This window comes from Globicephala melas, chromosome 10 (genome assembly GCF_963455315.2).
Source record: "Globicephala melas chromosome 10, mGloMel1.2, whole genome shotgun sequence".
NCBI classification, from domain to species: domain Eukaryota; kingdom Metazoa; phylum Chordata; class Mammalia; order Artiodactyla; family Delphinidae; genus Globicephala; species Globicephala melas.
This window is the reverse complement of record NC_083323.1, coordinates 65,308,697-65,329,478: the sequence shown is the minus strand read 5'-3', so window position 1 is coordinate 65,329,478 and position 20,782 is coordinate 65,308,697. Positions and strand designations below refer to the sequence as shown.

At 37.7% G+C, this 20,782-nt stretch overlaps 1 long non-coding RNA gene across 1 annotated transcript in view; it reads left to right on the top strand.

Moving 5' to 3' along the window:
• The window catches only part of LOC138842835 (uncharacterized), a 172,506-nt gene that overhangs the window by 42,041 nt on the left and 109,683 nt on the right, over positions 1 to 20,782 (top strand). The window lies entirely within an intron of this gene.

Sequence of the window (20,782 nt, the reverse complement as noted above, 5' to 3'; positions counted from 1 at the left end):
ATTCCCAAACAGATTGTAAGCAACTCAACGGAGCTGTTTCTAATCCCCTTTTACTGCATAATATAATGTTCTTTGTACAGTGTTAGCTAAATAAATGTTGCTGACTGACTGATCTGGCACTCGATGGAACTTTTTTATTGGCTATTCAAAAGTTATTTTAAATTTTGGGTGGAAGGAAAAGAGGCTTAGAAATTTATAGTATTTCTGTTAGATAACTAGTTTTAATACATTCTGAGGATTTCAAATATAATGGGTGAGTATACCCATATGTTATACATTTTAAGCATTCTCTTTGGCCATATCCTGTTGCTCTTTGGCCTTGTTCTACTCATCTTGATTTAACATTCCATTCCATTAATGAAATTGACATTCATCAGCCCTTGGCAGACAACGTCACCTTTAAAATTTGCTCTTCACATGCTATACTTTGAGGGTTTTTTAGGGGTGTCCTCAATTTTATCCCTGCTTTGTTCAGAGCTAGGAAAATATTTTTTAATTGAAATATAGTTGGCATACAGTATTATGTGAATTTCAGGTGTACTACATAGTGATTTGACAATTGCATACATTATGAGATGATAACCATGAAAGTCTAGCAACCATCTGTCCCCATACAAATTTATTGAAATATTATTGACTGTATACCTTATGTTGTATATTACCTCCCCATGGCTTATTTATTTTCTAACTGGAGGTTTGTACCTCTTAATTCCCTTCACCTATTACGTCCACCCGCCTCCTTCCACTTTAGCAACCACCTGTTCGTTCACTGTTTCTGAGTCTGTTTTCATTTTGCTTTGTTTTCTTTGTTTGTTTTGTTTTTTAGATTCCTCATATAAGTGAGATCATATGGTACTTGTCTTACTCTGTCTGACTTATTTCACTAAGCCTAATACCCTTTAGATTCATCTTGCCCAAATGGCAAGATTTCATTCTTTTTAGAGCCGAGTAATATTCCATTCCGCCAAATCTTCTTTATCCATTCATCTATCAATGGACATTTAGGTTGTTTCCTATCTTGGCTATTGTAAATAATGCTGCAACAAACATTAGTGTGCATATATCTTTTCAAATTAGTGTTTTTGCTTCCTTCAAGTAAATACCCAGAAGTGAAATCGCTGGATCATTTGTCACTTCTACTTTTAATTATTTGAGGAATCTCCATACTATCTTCCATAGTGGCTGCTCCAATTTACAATACCACCAGCAGTGCACAAGAGTTCTCTTTTCTTCACATCCTCCTCAACATTTGTTATTTGCCGTCTTTTTGATAATAGCCATTCTGACAGGTGTAAGGTTGTATCTCATTATGGTTTTAATTTGTATTTCCCTGATGATTAGTGGTGTTGAGTATCACAAAAGCTTTTTAGTTTGATGTAATCCCATTTTTTTTTGGTTTGTTTCCCTTGCTTGAGGAGACATATTAAAAAAATATTGCTAAGACCAATGTCAAAGAGCTTACAGCCTATTTTTTCTTCTAGATGTTTTATAGTTTTAGGTCTTACATTTAAGTCTTTAATCCATTTCAGTTTAGTTTTGCATATAGTGTGAAAGAGTAGTCCTGTTTGATTCTTTTGCATATACCTGTCCAGTTTTTCCAACAACATTTATTGAAGAGATTGTCTTTTCCCCATTGTACATTCTCACTTCCTTTGTCATAGGTTAATTGCCTGTATAAGTGTGGGTTCATTTCTGGGCTCTCTATTCTGTTCCATTGATCTATGTGTCTATTTTTGTGCCGGTACCATACTGTTTTGATTACTGTAGCTTTGTAGTATAGTTTGAAATCATGGAGCATGATACCTTCAGCTTTGCTCTTTCTCAAGATTGCTCTGACTATTTGGAGTCTTTTGTGCTACCATAAAAAAATTTAGAATTATTTTCTATTACTGTGAAAAATCCTATTGGTATTTTGATAGAAATTGCATTGAATCTATAGATTTCCTTGAGTAGTATGGTCATTTTAACAATATTAATTCTTCCAATCCATGAGCATGGTATATCTTTCCATTTGTTTGTATGTCATCTTCAATTTCTTTCATCGATGTCTTATAGTTTTCAGGGTACAAATCATTTACTCCTTTGGTTAGATTTATTCCTAGATATTTTATTCCTTTTGATGCAGTTGTAAATGAGAGTTTTCTTAATTTCTCTTTCTGATAGCTCATTATTAATGTATAGAAAAGCAAGAGATTTCTGTATATTAATTTTTTTACCCTGCAACTTTACAGAATTCATTTATTGGTTCTAATACTATTTTGGTAACTTTTTTTGAATTCCTATACATAGTATCATGTCATATCAAACACTGACAGTTTTACTTTTTCCTTCCTGACTTGGATTCCTTTTATTTATTTGTCTTGTTTGATTGCTATTGCTAGGACCTTCAATATTATATTGAACAAAGTTACAGGGAGTGGGCATCTTTATCTTGTTCCTGATCTTAGGGGAAAAGTTTTCAACTTTTCACCATTGAGTATGATGCTGGCCATGGGTTTTGCATACAGCCTTTATTATGTTGAGGTATGTTCCCTCTACACCCACTTTGGGAGACTTTTTATGATAAATGGGTGTTGAATTTAGTCAAAGGCTTTTTCTGCATCTATTGAGATATCATATGATTTTTCTTCTTCAATTAGTTAATGTGGTATGTAACATTGATTGATTTGTGAATACTGAACCATGCTTGCATCCCTGGGAGAAATCCCACTTGATCATGGTGTATGATCCTTTTAATGCAATGCTGATTTTGTTTTGCTACTATTTTGTTGAGGCTTTTTGCATCTATATTCACCAGAGATATCGGCTTGTCATTTTCTTTTTTTGTGGTGTCTTTGTCTGGTTTTGGTATCATGGTGATGCTGGCTTCCTAGAGTGAGTTCAGAAGTGTTCCTTTCTCTTCAATTTTTTGGGATAGTTTGAGTGGATAATGTTAACTCTTCTTTAAATGTTTTGTAGAATTCATCTGTGAAGACATCCTGGACTTTCATTTGTTCAGAGTTTTAAAATTGCCAGTTCAATTTCATTAACTGGTAATCAGTCTGTTAATATTTTCTATTTCTTCCTGATTCAGTCTTGGGAGACTGTAGCTTTCTAGGAATTTATTCATTTCTTGTAGGTTGTCCACTTTATTGTTGCATAATTATTATTCGTGGTAATCTCTTATGATCCTCTGTATCTCTGTAGTGTCGGTTGTAACTTCTCCTCTTTCATTTTTGATTTTATTAATTTGAGTCCTCTCTCTTTTTTTCTTGACGAAAGTTTTATCAATTTTGTCTGTCTTTTCAAAGAACCAGCTCTTAGTTTCACTGATCTTTTCTGTTGTTCTTTTAGTCTCTATTTCTTTTACTTCTGCTCTAATCTTTATGATTTCTTTCTTTCTACTAACTTTAGGGTTTATTTGTTCTTTTTTTTCTGGTTTAGACATAAGGTTATGACAACCAAAATTATTTCCAGACATTGCCAAATATTCCCTGGGTGGGGAGGGCGGGGTGTGAAATCTTCCCTGGTTGAGAGCTATCCTTGAGAGTCTAAAATAGTGTTTGTGGAGGCATCCACTAGGATGTTGCTTTGTACATGTTCTAAGGTGCTTTTCTTAGGTTTAAAGATTATTTTTCCAAACAGATCACACAAAACTTATCTGACCTTACTTTTTAACCTTACTTTGGTGCATAATGTGTATATAGTGTTCTGTGCATGGTGAGAGGTCAATAATTGCTGTTTACTTTTTCAGTTCTAATTTTCACCACCCCCAGCTTTCCTAGGCTGTTAGTTCACAAAGTAGAAGGGGTTGTTCATCACGCCTCACTCTTTCCAAATCTTGGAATTTGGCCATCACTGTCAACAGTGTTGTTTTTATATACGTAGGCAGTGCTTTGAGTCAATTAATCATACCAGACTTATTGCCAGGGACAAAGTCTGCAAAACTGTCAGTATATTAACGTCTGAGGAAGTGCTGAACAACAGCCGGGACCCCTGCAATAGCCCAAAGATACTATAATAGAAGCTCACTAATTTTGGAAGAAATGATTTTCATTTTGGTCACAGCTGTTGGCATTCCAAAGGGCTCGCATTCTATCTGTTGAAATGAGGAGGCTCTGTTTGAGATTTTCTTCTGTCAGAGGATTTGGTGATATTGTTTAGAGAATTACTAGGCTGTCAGTGAATATGTTTTATGTACAGTGACTAACTATTTAAAACTGGTTTATAAAGATAGGGATGGGATTCTAAAAGCTGGCCAGGAGTGGGTTCTCAGAGAAAAATGCATCATTTATGAGAGAATTTTCCTAAACTGAAGGAGGGGAGATTGCTCTTCTGGAGAACATTCAACATCACTGGCCCCTCATGTATAAAAATCTACTGAGGGCTGCAGCAAGACTTGTTGGCCCCATAGCTATACCTCTGACCCTTTCCTTCATGCCTCGAATTTCAAGCATTTGAGTAACTTGGTAACAATTTATATAGTTATAGTGGTGGCATTTCTTTTGAAATCATGGCTATGATACGGTTAAGATAAGTTGTATCTTATCTTAACGGCTAAGATACGGCTAAGATACAGTTGTATCTTAAGAAAGCCCCTCTATCCACTGCCACAAACTTTGTAGATCTCACTATTTGCAGGGGCCCTAGCAGTTCTGTGTCATATTGGACAGTGGGTCAATTTCTATCCTACGTTCTGGCTGAACTCCAGATATGCTTAGAAACCACTCTGAATGGGGACTGTGGTCACTGACTATTTGTTTATCATCATCAAGTCTGTGGGTAACTGTACTTGAACTTAGTTAGATTTAGCTCATATTTTAATAAAAAAGAATTTTCTACTCTCTGAAAGGGGAGCATTACTTGGATTACTAGATATTTCTTCTAAAATGTATGCTAGTTTCCTTTTTGTTAATTTGAAATCTGGATTTGTTAGGCCAATATTCACTACCAGGGCTTTAAGTATGGCTGTTTAATTGTTGACCCCTGTCATATACTTTGTTACCATGTAGAGAAAATTGTTTAGGAGAAATTCTACTCAGAATGCAATCTTTTTGGTTTAGAACCTAGAAATTGGAGAGTTCCAAATCAGGTCACACCTAAAAGTTGTTCTTTCGGTCATGATCTTAAATGATTAGTGTACCTATTTCTGCCAATAGTATGAGTGCAGTAAGCGAAGGAACCATGTCTTCAAAGAATAGAGCATGCTCAAAAATGTTTCAAGTAAATATTTTGATGTATCAGAAGGCAATAAGTTTTCCATGGTATTGGAAAGGGAGAGAAACTAGATACATCATGGATTCAAAATATTCTACTTCCTAGACTTGTTGATAGTAAACCATATTGCCATCACTCAGACCTGACTTTTAACAAAAATAGAAAGCAAAATAGCAAGCCTTACCCACTTGTCTCAAGTCTAATTAGGGTACTTGAATTTACCTCCTGAGTTTGTGTCTTTTTTAAAAAAATAAATCTCAGAAATGAAGTTCTGACTTGAGCCCCTCCCACCCTTAAAAAAGGAAGAAAGAAAGAAAGAAAAGAAAAAAGCCCAAAACAACAACAACCCACTCATACCCTGTCCTCTCCCCAAGAAACAATGGTCATCATTGCTCTCTGAGCGTTTAGAAACCATCACTGGAAAACAGTGAGACCGGGAAATTTAATCAAGTTTAGTGTCAGGCATTCTACAAATTGGCTACGGTCTAAACTTGGACACAAATCCACTTGCATTTGGAAGTCACTTATACTTGGCTACATAAAATACAATTTTGTGTAATTTGAATGTTTTGGCCGATATTAATCTGTAACTGCCAATATCAATTTAAATAATAGGGTTACACCAAATTTCAGGGGCCACAAAGTACTGTTTTACTCTAAATTTTAGTAAATCATAGAGTATCCTTTTTGAGCAAGCAAATAAGATAAACAGTAATAGAAGTAACCGCCTTATTTTGACCACTCTATTTTGATTCTATCATTTTTCTCAGTCCTCAAATTCCACAAAATTGTTTATAAAAACTGTGCTTGCTCAAAGAGAGATTTATTTATCAAATGTGCCTACTGAGTGCAAAGTACATCCAGGTTTTTTCAACTCTGATTGCCTGAGCCACAGCCTCTTGCTTTGCCTTAAACTCTGTTTTGTACTGTTTTGCTTTATACTGCAGTGAGTCACTTCATAGGTGTAAGTTTTATTTTCATTCCACCTCCATGGCTAACCAAGATTATAATACACCAGAAGATCAATGCCCAGTAGCTTTTATATAGTTTGTATTCCCTACGGCACTGAAAAGATCATTCTAAGCCCATAACAGGCCCAATGATCTTGAATTGCCAATGTTAATTTCATAAAGACAGGGATTTTCATTGGATTTGTTCCCTGTTAAATCTTTGATGCTTTTATAACAGTACCTGACATATTATAAGTGCTCAGCAAATATTTTTTTTGAATGCGTAAATGAATTAACCCACAGTGGTCATTTATACTAGTTAAACCTTTCTTTAAAATGCAGAGGATAGTTCATTCTGGCACTATTGGCAAGTATTATTGGATTTTTGAGCATTATTCACTTCTTTTTATCACACTGATTTAGTGGGCTTTTTAGATCAATACTATGTAAATTATTTGAGAAACCTCATGTTTATTTTTGCATTAGGCTGGACCTGGCCTTAGAATCCTCACTCCGTAGAACATTGCAGTCAAAGAAAGAAAAAGGAAACATCCCACCACCAGAGGCAGTCAGACAATAAGCACTCAGTCAGGAGAGGCACCAGAAAGGAAGACAGGCACCAGCTCTAAGTAAAAGGAATCCCATATTTCTTGATGTGAGAATGAGAGATAATTCCCTCCCTAAGCTCTAGTGGGTGAAAGAAAGCTGGTTTAGATATTTTCTTTCTTATCTATCAATTGTCTATCTATCATCTAATCTATCTATCTATCTACCTACCTACCTATCTCATCTTTTTATCAAAAAAGGACCAAAGATTGAACTGGTTCATTGGTTGCAATGATTGCTCTTTATACACACCTGGTGTGTGTTCAACTTTGTTCATGCCACTCATATAATCATAGCTAAATTTATTGAATTCTTTCTACCATTTTGACCTACATGGAAAAATATCTCTTTAACTCTTCAAACAATTCATGAAGTAGGTACTATTTTTTATCACCTCTATTTCACAGGTGAGGAAACTGAGGCTCTGAGCAGTCAATATATGTGCCCCAAGGTCCAGAGACCAATACATGACCAAAGTGGGATTTAAAGCTGGGAGGTATGACACCACTGTGTGAACTTTTAATGCTAGGATAAAGTGCCTCAACAGTGCTTCTATTGTTGTTTGTGTTTCTCTTACTTGATTGTGAGAGTCTTGAGGGCACGACTGGGTTTTGTCCATCTTTATATTCCTCACAATACCTTTCAACAGATCAGCACCTTGAACATAGTGATACCCAGTAAATGTATCAGATGGAAGACAATGCTGTTACCCTTGAAATTTGGAAACCTACGTGCAGTTAACAAATGACCTTGTCACTCTGAATCTCACTGGTTTAGAGTATTTATGCATATATTTTTAATTTTTTAATTAAAAAAAACAAAAATAGGGCTTCCCTGGTGGCGCAGTGGTTGAGAGTCCGCCTGCCGATGCAGGGGACACGGGTTCGTGCCCCGGTCCGGGAAGATCCCACGTGCCGCGGAGCGGCTGGGCCCGTGAGCCATGGCCGCTGAGCCTGCGCGTCCAGAGCCTGTGCTCCACAACGGGAGAGGCCACAACAGTGAGAGGCCCGCATACCACAAAATAAATAAATAAATAAAAATAAAAAGAAGAAAAGAACCAGCACACTCAAAAATTCAGTGATTCAGTTTTAATCTATCATCTTAATCAATTTCCCACTTGCTTCTGGTCTTCTTTTCTTCATAACATGAACTGTGAAACCCGCTTGTGAGTCGTGGTTTTCCAGGAACATTTAGAAAAGCATGTGGGCTTTGTTTGCTTTTGACTTGGAGAATTGCATGTTCTCCTGGAAGATAAGCTTTGACTTGGGGGTATTCACAGGGAAAGTATAGTGTGGCTGCTGTTCCAGAGGTGGTGAAAATATCCTATAAAAACTTTGGATGAGCTGGACTTGGGAACATTTTCCCCTTCACGCTGGAATCAGATAGGTAGGAATTGGCCAAGAAGGTTTGTGCTCAGTGGCCTTCTCCGATCTGGGCCTCTGCCAGTGAGGTCCTGAGGCAGTTTTAAGTTCTTATATTGATTTCAGATTTCCCATATCATGTACCCTAGTCAACATTAATATGGCTCTAACACAGAATCAGTAGCAGCAACTGCACAAGGTGATAACGAAGGAGCCACTAAAGTGATTGCTTAGAGTTCAAAACATTGACTAAGCCGTGTTCACTGGTAGGACCACTGCAGTAAAAGGCACTGCATATTCAAGCACGCTCTCCTATTCTGCCTCTGCTCTTACATCTCATCTCTGGGTTACTGAGTGAAGACAAGTCTTCTGTAAAGATTCACTCTCTTTCACCCTCTTTCTGAACATGCTGGTTTACAGATTTTCATTTATAATGGGAAATAGGGTACTCTATTTTGGCCTGCTAAGTTAGATCCCCCCAAATCTATGACTGAAAGTTATTTCTTGGCATTGAAGGCCCTTGATCAGCTTTTAGTAGCATGGGGTTCATGCAGTATATGTTTTCTCAGAAGCATGCAAGAAAGAGGGATGTTTGGTAGAACAGGATTTGGCGTTTTGGGATTCCTGGTTATCATGCTATCTAAAATGCTGAAATCCTATCTAACCTCTACCAACATTGTCAAAGTTTATAACATTATCCTGACATTTCAGGATTAATAAAATACAGATAGTTTCTATCTTAACACATGTTGGTAAGCAATGGTGGGAGTTATGTAATCACACGATGGTAGTTTGGCAAGTACAGGCTATAAATAAATAGGTTTTTGGTGGATGGGTTTATAGAAACAGAATTCATTTGTTGTATAGACCAAGGACATTTTTCCTCCATTCCTGAAGGTCTGATTAAGGGAAAGAGGTAGAAAGGTTCCCAGTATAAGATGCATTTTAGATTGGAATTCTGCATGGATTACAGAATGTGGTGAGGTGAAAAGAGAACAGGTTTGAGAGCCAAAGAACCTGGGTTTCTCTCATCAACTCATCTTGTGAATTGGAAAAAGGGACCATATTTGGGGGCTTCAGGGTCCCCATATGCAGGGTGGAGAAATTGGCCATGGTTTCTATATTGCTTTCCCCTTCAAGTACTCTATGCCCGAACTGCCCCTGTTTGAAGGGGAGCATGTCTTAGACTGAAATATACCTGCTGGGGAAAAGATTGTATTTCAGAAATGGAAAATTTTTTTATTGTTCCTGACATTCCTTCATCCCTCCTTCTTCCTCCCTCTTGGTGAAACTTGGATGCACACATAGTAAGGAAACTGTCATTTAAGAAATGAATGTCCTTAGCTTTATGGAAATCTTTTCTCTTTTTCTTCCCCTGGTCAGCTGAAAGTTAGGGCCATTAGCTCGTTTATCCCACTGCCCCCTTCCATTCCTTAGCCTCTCCCTGTATTAAGGTCTCAGTGATAAGCTAGCTATCTTTTAATATTTAAAAAAAAATCCCAGAAATGTTAGATGTAACACCATGCATGGGTGACAATGATAGGTCCAAGGGCTTGTTCCCAGGGCCTAGGAGTCATGATGGAGGGAATGCATTCCTGGAATGAGGCCCAATACAACACGGACAGAAAAATGTTAAGTGTATGTTCGGTTTGAGGCATGGAAGTTTCTCCAGAAATAAGTACATGGTGCTGGCTTTAACTAGGTGTGTGCTTCTGAGGTTGTGGGAGCACCTAGGTGGAAATGCTGGACACTTTAAGAGCCTGAGCCCCTATATCCTGCCTCTTTCCTCTCTCATTCTGTGAGTAAAAATAGCCTTGAGACCTGGCCGTGATCTTAGTCAGTCCTTGCTTGTCCTTTCTCTCCTTCTATGAGCTATTGTTTATTCTGTAGGATTTTTAAAAAGACTCTTGTAAACAGGGTACCTAATGACATTTTATTTTAGAACTACCACACAGACAAACTTTACAGGAGTTTGTCCACATTTAAATCTGGCCCAGCACATCCCCCCCCTCCCAGTACAGCAGAGATGACCCAATCCTTCTTCTGTTATGTTAGTACGAGAAGAAAACTCCTGGCTTGTTTTCTGGCAGCATGGCATGCAAGTACACTTAACATCTTCAGTTTTGGTAAAGTTGGATCTTCTGATTTATTTTTTACTTAGAAACAAGCTAACAAATCAAAACACACAGATTTTTTTGTTTTTTTTTTCATGAGAAGAGGGTGTTGAAATGAGAGGATTATTTTTTCTTTTCCCAGATCCCTACAGAATAGAGTGTTCCACCTCAATGAGATTTTAATTCTGTGGAGGAATCAATCATGTTTTCCAGTTTGTTGGTCATGTGGTCCTGTGACCACTCCAAGGATGATGTTCCACTTTGTGACACAACTTCAGTGGACGGTCACAAGCACATCCGGCTCTAGACTTAGGCACACAAGTCTTTTGGAGGTTTGGGGGAGCAGCAAAACCACAGTCGAAAGCACATAACAGTGAGAAAGACCTGGAGAGTCTCTAGACAGCTAAATATTTATAATGTGCCTTTCTGGATATGGTGTCAGGCTTGCTGCAAAGTAAATACCTCAAGGCCAGGCTTGCACCAACCTGAACGAGTGGAACATTTTCCTGGTGATTCAGTTCAGTTCAACAAGGATTTATTGAGCTTCAGAACACTGTTTGCTATGGAAAATACAAAAGAAGTCCAGCAATTGAGGGCATGATTGCAGCCCTTAAGCAAATTTTGATCTGCTTGGGAAGACAAAATTTAACCATGAAAAGTGCAACACAATATTTAATTAACTTTGAAGGCCAGATACCTTTCAACTTCTTAACATTTTTCACATCATGATACACATAGAAAAAATATTTAAATAGTATATGAATAGATTTGGAAGTAACTGAGGGTTACATATATGGGATTTGGTAAAAAAAAAAAAAGCTTAAACACTTTTATAATGTATAATTGTGATAAGAAAAATGTAACGTGAAGTATTAGAGGATATATTAAGTATTGAATGTATGAGAAACTTCCAAGAAATATTTTCAAATATTTTAAGGAGAAACTTGAAATTGCTTTTATTTTTATTTATTTTTAAAATTTATTTATTTATTTCTTTGGCTGCGTTGGGTCTTTGTTGCTGCGCGCAGGCTTTCTCTAGTTGTGGCGAGCAGGCTTCGTTGCGGTGTGCGGGCTTCTCATTGCAGTGGCTTCTCTTGTTGCAGAGCATGGGCTCTAGGCGCACGGGCTTCAGTAGTTGTGGCACGTGGGCTTCAGTAGTTGTGGCTTGCGGGCTCTAGAGTGCAGGCTCAATTCTTGTGGCACACGAGCTTAGTTGCTCCGTGACATGTGGGATCTTCCCAGACCAGGGCTCGAACCCATGGCCCCTGCATTGGCAGGCGGACTCTTAACCACTGCGCCACCAGGGAAGTCCTGAAATTGCTTTTATAAACATAATTTTTTTTTTCTATACAAGTAAGTTTGAAATGGCTACATGCAATTCCTGATCAAGATATTCTACTTTTTTTTAAACAACTTTATTGGAGTATAGTTGCTTTACAATGGTGTGTTAGTTTCTGCTTTATAACAAAGTGAATCAGTTATACATATATCCCCATATCTCTTCCCTCTTGCGTCTCCCTCCCTCCCACCCTCCCTATCCCACCCCTCCAGGCGGTCACAAAGCACCGAGCTGATATCCCTGTGCCATGCGGCTGCTTCCCACTAGCTATCTACCTTACGTTTTTTAGTGCCTCTCTCTCACCCTGTCACAGCTCACCCTTCCCCCTCCCCATATCCTCAAGTCCGTTCTCCAGTAGGTCTGTGTCTTTATTCCTGTCTTACCCCTAGGTTCTTCATGACATTTTTTTTCTTCAATTCCATATATATGTGTTAGCATATGGTATTTGTCTTTCTCTTTCTGACTTACTTCACTCTGTATGACAGACTCTAGGTCTATTAACCTCATTACAAATAGCTCAATTTCATTTCTTTTTATGGCTGAGTAATATTCCATTGTATATATGTGCCACATCTTCTTTATCCATTCATCCGATGATGGGCACTTAGGTTGTTTCCATCTCCGGAAATATTCCATGAACATTTTGGCACATGACTCTTTATGAATTTTGGTTTTCTCAGGGTATATGCCCAGTAGTGGGATTGCTGGGTCATATGGTAGTTCTTTTTGTAGTTTTTTAAGGAATCTCCATACTGTTCTCCATAGTGGCTGTACCAATTCACATTCCCACCAGCAGTGCAAGGGTGTTCCCTTTTCTCCACACCCTCTCCAGCATTTATTGTTTCTAGATTTTTTGATGATGGCCATTCTGACTGGTGTGAGATGACATCTCATTGTAGTTTTGATTTGCATTTCCCTAATGATTAATGATGTTGAGCATTCTTTCATGTGTTTGTTGGCAGTCTGTATATCTTCTTTGGAGAAATGTCTATTTAGGTCTTCTGCCCATTCTTGGATTGGGTTGTTTGTTTTTTGATATTGAGCTGTTTGTAAATTTTTGAGATTAATCCTTTGTCAGTTGCTTCATTTGCAAATATTTTCTCCCATTCTGAGGGTTGTCTTTTGGTCTTGTTTATGGTTTCCTTTGCTGTGCAAAAGCTTTGAAGTTTCATTAGGTCCCATTTGTTTATTTTTGTTTTTATTTCCATTTCTCTAGGAGCTGGGTCAAAAAGGATCTTGCTGTGATTTATTTTTATTTATCAAACTCCAAGAGTTTGATAGTGTCTGGCCTTACATTTAGGTCTTTAATCCATTTTGAGTTTATTTTTGTGTATGGTGTTATGGAGTGTTCTAATTTCATTCTTTTCCATGTAGCTGTCCAGTTTTCCAAGCACCACTTATTGAAGAGGTTGTCTTTTCTCCATTGTATATTCTTGCCTCCTTTATCAAAGATAAGGTGACCATATGTGCGTGGGTTTATCTCTGGGCTTTCTGTCCTGTTCCATTGATCTATATTTCTGTTTTTGTGCCAGTACCACACTGTCTTGATTACTGTAGCTTTGTAGTATAGTCTGAAGTCAGGGAGCCTGATTCCTCCAGCTCCGTTTTTCTTTCTCAAGAGTGCTTTGGCTATTCGGGGTCTTTTGTGTTTCCATAAAAATTGTGAAATGTTTTGTTCTAGTTCTGTGAAAATTGCCACTAGTAATTTGATACGGATTGCATTGAATCTGTAGATTGCTTTGGTAGTAGAGTCCTTTTCACAATGTTGATTCTTCTAGTCCAAGAACATGGTATATCTCTCCATCTGTTTGTGTCATATTTAATTTCCTTCATCAGTGTCTTGTAATTTTCTGCATATAGGTCTTTTGTCTCCCTCAGTAGGTTTATTCCTAGGTATTTTATTCTTTTTGTTGCAATGGTCAATGGGAGTATTTCCTTAATTTCACTTTCAGACTTTTCATCATTAGTGTATAGGAATGCCAGAGATTTCTGTGCATTAATGTTGTATCCTGCTACTTTACCAAATTCATTGATTAGCTCTAGTAGTTTTCTGGTAGCATCTTTAGGATTCTCTATGTAGAGTATCATGTCATCTTAAAACAGTGACAGCTTTACTTCTTCTTTTCCGATTTGGATTCCTTTTATTTCGTTTTCTTCTCTGATTGCTGTGGCTAAAACTTCCAAAACTATGTTGAATAACAGTGGTGAGAGTGGGCAATCTTATCTTGTTCCTGATCTTAATGGAAATAGTTTCAGTTTTTCACCATTGAGGACGATGTTGCCTATGGGTTTGCCATATATGGCCTTTATTTTGTTGAGGTAAGTTCCCTCTATACCTACTTTCTGGAGGGTTTTTATATAAATGGATGTTGAATTTTGTCGAAAGCTTTCTCTGCATCTATTGAGATGATCATATGGTTTTTCTCCTTCACTTTGTTAATATGGTGTATCACATTAATTGATTTGTGTGTTTTCAAGAATCCTTGCATTCGTGGGATAAACCCCACTTATTCATGGTTCATGATCATTTTAATGTGCTGTTGGATTCTGTTTGCTAGTATTTTGTTGAGGATTTTTGCATCTATGTTCATCAGTGATATTGGCCTGTAGTTTTGTTTCTTTGTGACATCTTTCTCTGGTTTTGGTATCAGGGTGATGGTGGACTCATAGAATGAGTTTGGGAGTGTTCCTCCCTCTGATATAGTTTGAAAGAGTTTGAGAAGGATAGGTGTTAGCTCTTCTCTAAATGTTTGATAGAATTCATCTTTGAAGCAGTCTGGTCCTGGGCTTTTGTTTGCTGGAAGATTTTTTTTTTCTTATGAAGTTTTTTTTTTTTTTACATCTTTATTGGAGTATAATTGCTTTACAATAGTGTGTTAGTTTCTGCTTTATAACAAAGTGAATCAGTTATACATATGTTCCCATATCTCTTCCCTCTTGCATCTCCCTCCCTCCCACCCTCCCTATCCCACCCCTCTAGGTGGTCACAAAGCACTGAGCTGATCTCCCTGTGCTATGCGGCTGCTTCCCACTAGCTATCTATTTTACGGTTGGTAGTGTATATATGTCCATGCCACTCTCTCGCTTTGTCACAGCTTATCCTTCCCCCTCCCCATATCCTCAAGTCCATTCTCTAGTAGGTCTGTGTCTTTATTCCTGTCTTACCCCTAGGTTCCGCATGACATTTTTTTTCTTCAATTCCATATATATGTGTTAGCATACGGTATTTGTCTTTCTCTTTCTGACTTACTTCACTCTGTATGACAGACTCTAGGTCCATCCACCTAATTACAAATAGCTCAATTCGTTTCTTTTTATGGCTGAGTAATATTCCATTGTATATATGTGCCACATCTTCTTTATCCATTCATCCGATGATGGACACTTAGATTGTTTCCATCTCCGGGCTATTGTAAATAGAGCTGCAATGAACATTTTGGTACATGACTCTTTATGAATTATGGTTTTCTCAGGGTATATGCCCAGTAGTGGGATTGCTGGGTCATATGGTAGTTCTATTTATAGTTTTTTAAGGAACTTCCATACTGTTCTCCATAGTGGCTGTACCAATTCACATTCCCACCAGCAGTGCAAGGGTGTTCCCTTTTCTCCACATCCTCTCCAGCATTTATTGTTTGTAGATTTTTTGATGATGGCCATTCTGACTGGCGTGAGATGATACCTCATTGTAGTTTTGATTTGCATTTCTCTAATGATTAATGATGTTGAGCATTCTTTCATGTGTTTGTTGGCAATCTGTATATCTTCTTTGGAGAAATGTCTTTTTAAGTCTTCTGCCCATTTTTGGATTGGGTTGTTTGATTTTTGGTTATTGAGCTGCATGAGCTGCTTATAAATTTTTGAGATTAATACTTTGTCAGTTGCTTCATTTGCAAATATTTTCTCCTATTCTGAGGGTTGTCTTTTGGACTTGTATATGGTTTCCTTTGCTGTGCAAAAGCTTTGAAGTTTCATTAGGTCCCATTTGTTTATTTTTATTTCCATTTCTCTAGGAGCTGGGTCAAAAAGGATCTTGCTGTGATTTATGTCATAGAGTGTTCTGCCTATGTTTTCCTCTAAGAGTTTGATAGTTTCTGGCCTTACATTTAGGTCTTTAATCCATTTTGAGCTTATTTTTGTGTATGGTGTTAGGAAGTGATCTAATCTCTTACATGTAGCTGTCCAGTTTTCCCAGCACCACTTATTGAAGAGGCTGTCCTTTCTCCACTTTACCTTCCTACCACCTTTATCAAAGATAAGGTGACCATATGTGCGTGGGTTTATCTCTGGGCTTTCTATCCTGTTCTGTTGATATATCTTTCTGTTTTTGTGCCAGTACCATACTGTCTTGATTACTGTAGCTTTGTAGTAGTCTGAAGTCAGGGAGACTGATACACCCAGCCCCGTTTTTCGTTCTCAAGATTGCTTTGGCTATTCGGGGTCTTTTGTGTTTCCATAAAAATTGTGAAATGTTTTGTTCTAGTTCTGTGAAAATTGCCACTAGTAATTTGATATGGATTGCATTGAATCTGTAGATTGCTTTGGGTAGTAGAGTCATTTCCACAATGTTGATTCTTCCAATCCAAGAACATGGTATATCTCTCCATCTATTTTTATCATCTTTAATTTCTTTCATCAGTGTCTTATAATTTTCTGCATATAGGTCTTTTGTATCCTTAGGTAGATTTATTCCTAGGTATTTTATTCTTTTTGTTGCAATGGTAAATGGGAGTGTTTTCTTGATTTCACTTTCAGATTTTTCATCATGAGTGTATAGGAATGCCAGAGATTTCTGTGCATTAATGTTGTATCCTGCTACTTTACCAAATTCATTGATTAGCTCTAGTAGTTTTCTGGTAGCATCTTTAGGATTCTCTACGTATTGTATCATGTCATCTTAAAACAGTGACAGCTTTACTTCTTCTTTTCCGATTTGGATTCCTTTTATTTCCTTTTCTTCTCTGATTGCTATGGCTAAAACTTCCAAAACTATGTTGAATAACAGTGGTGAGAGTGGGCAACCTTGTCTTGTTCCTGATCTTAGTGGAAATGCTTTCAGTTTTTCACCATTGAGGATGATGTTGGCTGTGTGTTTGTCATATATGGCCTTTATTATGTTGAGGAAAGTTCCCTCTATGCCTACTTTCTGCAGGGTTTTTTTTTTTTTATCATAAATCGGTTTTGAATTTTGTCAAAAGCTTTCTCTGCATCTATTGAGATGATCATATGGTTTTTCTCTTTCAATTTGTTAATATGGTGTATCACGTTGATTGATTTGCATATATTGAAGAATCCTTGCATTCCTGGAATAAACCCCACTTGATCATGGTGTATGATCCTTTTAATGTGCTGCTCGATTCTGTTTGCTACTATTTTGTTGAGGATTTTTGCATCTATATTCATCAGTGATATTGGCCTGTAGTTTTGTTTCTATGTGACATCCTTGTCTGCTTATGGTATCAGGTGATTGTGGCCTTGTAGAATGAGTTTAGGAGTGTTCCTCCCTCTGATATAGTCTGGAAGAGTTTGAGAAGGATAGGTGTTAGCTCTTCCCTAATGTTTGATAGAATTCACCTGTGAAGCCATCTGGTCTTGGGCTTTCGTTTATTGGAAGATTTTTAATCACAGTTTCAATTTCAGTGCTTGTGATTGGTCTGTTCATATTTTCTATTTCTTCCTGATTCAGTCTTGGCAGGCTGTGCATTTCTAAGAATATGTCCATTTCTTCTAGGTTGTTCATTTTATTGGCATAGAGTTGCTTGTAGTAATCTCTCATGATCTTTTGTATTTCTCCAGTGTCAGTTATTACTTTTCCTTTTTCATTTCTAATTCTATTGATTTGAGTCTTCTCTCTTTTTTTCTGGATGAGTCTGGCTCATGGTTTATCAATTTTGTTTAACTTCTCAAAGAACCAGCTTTAATTTTATTGATCTTTGCTATCATTTCCTTCATTTCTTTTTCATCTCTTTTTGATCGGATTTTTATGATTTCTTTCCTTCTGCTAACTTTAGGGTTTTTTGTTCTTCTTTCTCTAATTGCTTTAGGTGCAAGGTTAGGTTGTTTATTCAAGATGTTTCCTGTTTCTTAAGGTAGGAATGTATTGCTATAAACTTCCCTCTTAGAAGTGCTTTTGCTGCATCCCATAGGTTTTGGGTTGTCATGTCTCCATTGTCATTTGTTTCTAGGTATTTCTTATTTCCTTTTTGATTTCTTCAGTGATCACTTCGTTATTAAGTAGTGTATTGTTTAGCCTCCATGTGTTTGTATTTTTTACAGATCTTTTCATGTAATTGATATCTAGTCTCATAGCATTGTGGTCAGAAAAGATACTTGATACAATTTCAGTTTTCTTAAATTTACCAAGGCTTGATTTGTGACCAAAGATATGATCTATTCTGGAGAATGTTCCATGAGCCCTTGAGAAAAATGTGTATTCAGTTGTTTTGGGATGGAATGTCCTATAAATATCAATTAAGTCCATCTTGTTTAATGTATCATCTAAAGCTTGTGTTCCTTATTTATTTTCATTTTGGATGATCTGTCCATTGGTGAAAGTGGGGTGTTAAAGTCCCCTACTATGAATTTGTTACTGTCAATTTCCCCTTTTATGGCTGTTAGTATTTGCCTTATATATTGAGGTGGTCCTATGTTGGGTGCATAAATATTTACAATTGTTATACCTTCTTCTTGGATTGATCCCTTGATCATTATGTAGTGTCCTTCTTTGTCTCTTCTAATAGTCTTTATTTTAAAGTCTATTTTGTCTGATATGAGAATTGCTACTCCAGCTTTCTTTTGGTTTCCATTTGCATGGAATATCTTTTTCCATCCCCTTGCTTTCAGTCTGTATGTGTCTCTAGGTCTGAAGTGGGTCTCTTGTAGACAGCATATATATGGGTCTTGGTTTTGTATCCACTCAGCCAATATGTATCTTTTGGTGGGAGCAGTTAGTCCATTTACATTTAAGGTTAATATTGATATGTATTTTCCTATTCCCATTTTCTTAATTGTTTTGGGTTCGTTATTGTAGGTCATTTCCTTCTCTTGTGTTTCTTGCCTAGAGAAGTTCCTATACCATTTGTTGTAAAGCTGGTTTCGTGGTGCTGAACTCTCTCAGCTTTTGCTTGTCTGTAAACGTTTTAATTTCTCCATCAAATCTGAATGAGATCCTTGCTGGCTAGAGTAATGTTGTTTGCAGGTTCTTCTCCTTCATCACTTAAAATATGTCCCGCCACTCCCTTCTGGCTTGCAAAGTTTCTGCTGAAAGATCAGCAGTTAACCTTATGGGTATTCCCTTGTGTGTTATTTTTCCCTTGCTGCTCTTAATATGTTTTCTTTGTATTTAATTTTTGACAGTTTGATTAATATGTGTCTTGGCATATTTCTCCTTGGATTTATCCTGTATGGGACTCTCTGTGCTTCCTGGACTTGATTAACTATTTCCTTTCCCATATTAGGGAAGTTTTCAACTATAATCTCTTCAAATATTTTCTCAGTCCCTTTCTTTTTCTCTTCTTCTTCTGGAACCCCTATAATTCGAATGTTGGTGCATTTAATGTTGTCCCAGAGGTCTCTGAGACTGTCCTCAGTTCTTTTCATTCTTTTTTCTTTATTCTGCTCTGCAGTAGTTATTTCCACTCTTTTATCTTCCAGGTCACTTCACTGTTCTTCTGCCTCAGTTATTCTTCTATTGATCCCATCTAGAGTATTTTTAATTTCATTTATTGTGTTATTTGTCATTGCTTGTTTCATCTTTAGTTCTTCTAGGTCCTTGTTAAATGTTTCTTGCATTTTGTCTATTGTATTTCCAAGATTTTGGATCATCTTTAGTATCATTATTCTGAATTCTTTTTCAGGTAGACTGCCTATTTCCTCTTCGTTTGTTAGGTCTGGTGGGTTTTTATCTTGCTCCTTCATCAGCTGTGTGTTTTTCTGTCTTCTCATTTTGCTTATCTTACTGTGTTTGTGGTCTCCTTTTTGCAGGCTGCAGGTTTGTAGTTCCTGTTGTTTTTGGTGTCTGTCCCCAGTGGCTAAGGTTGGTTCAGTGGGTTGTGTAGGCTTCCTGGTGGAGGGTACTAGTGCCTGTGTTCTGGTGGATGAGGCTGGATCTTGCCTTTCTGGTGGGCAGGTCCGTCTGGTGGTGTGTTTTGGGGTGTCTGTGGACTTATTATGATTTTAGGCAGCCTCTCTGTTAATGGGTGGGGTTGTGTTCCTGTCTCGCTAGTTGTTTGGCATAGGATGTCCAGCACTGTAGCTTGCTGGTCGTTGAGTGAAGCTGGGTGCTGGTGTTGAGACGGACATCTCTGGGAGATTTTCGCCATTTGATATTATGTGGAGCTGGGAGGTCTCTTGTGGACCAGTGTCCTGAATTTGGCTCTCCCACCTCAGAGGCCAGCACTGACTCCTGGCTGCAGCACCAAGAGCCTTTCATCCACATGACTCAGAGTAAATGGGAGAAAAAGTAGAAAGAAGGAAAGAAAGAAAGAAAGAGAAAAGAAAGAAAGGAAGAAAGGAAGGAAGGAAGAAAGAAAGAAAGAGAAAGAAAGGAAGGAAGGAAGAAAGAAAGAAAGGAAGAAAGGAGGCAGGGAGGGAGGGAGGGAGGAAGGAAAGAAGGAAGGAAGGAAGGAGTGAAGGAAGGAAAGAAAGAAGATAAAATAAAATAAAGGTAAAATAAAATGAAGTTATTAAAATAAAAAATAATTAGTTTAAAAAAATTAAAAAAGAAAAAGAAAAAGAACAGACGGATAGAACCCTAGGACAAATGGTGGAAGCAAAGCTATACAGACTAAATCTCACACAGGCATACACACACACACTCACAAAAAGAGGAAAAGAGGAAAAAATCATAAATCTTGCTCTCAAAGTCCACCTCCTCAATTTGGGATGATTCGTTGCCTATTCAGGTATTCCACAGGTGCAGGGTACATCAAGTTGATTGTGGAGTTTTAATCCGCTGCTTCTGAGGCTGCTGGGAGAGATTTCCCTTTCTCTTCTTTGTTCTCACAGCTCCCGGGGCTCAGCTTTGGATTTGGCCCCACCTCTTCATGTAGGTCGCCGGAGAGCGTCTGTTCTTTGCTCAGACAGGACGGGGTTAAAGGAGCAGCTGATTCAGGGGCTCTGGCTCACTCAGGCCGGGGGGAAGGAGGGGTACGCAGTGCGGGGCGAGCCTGCGGCGGCAGAGGCCAGCATGACGTTGCACCAGCCTGAGGTGTGCCG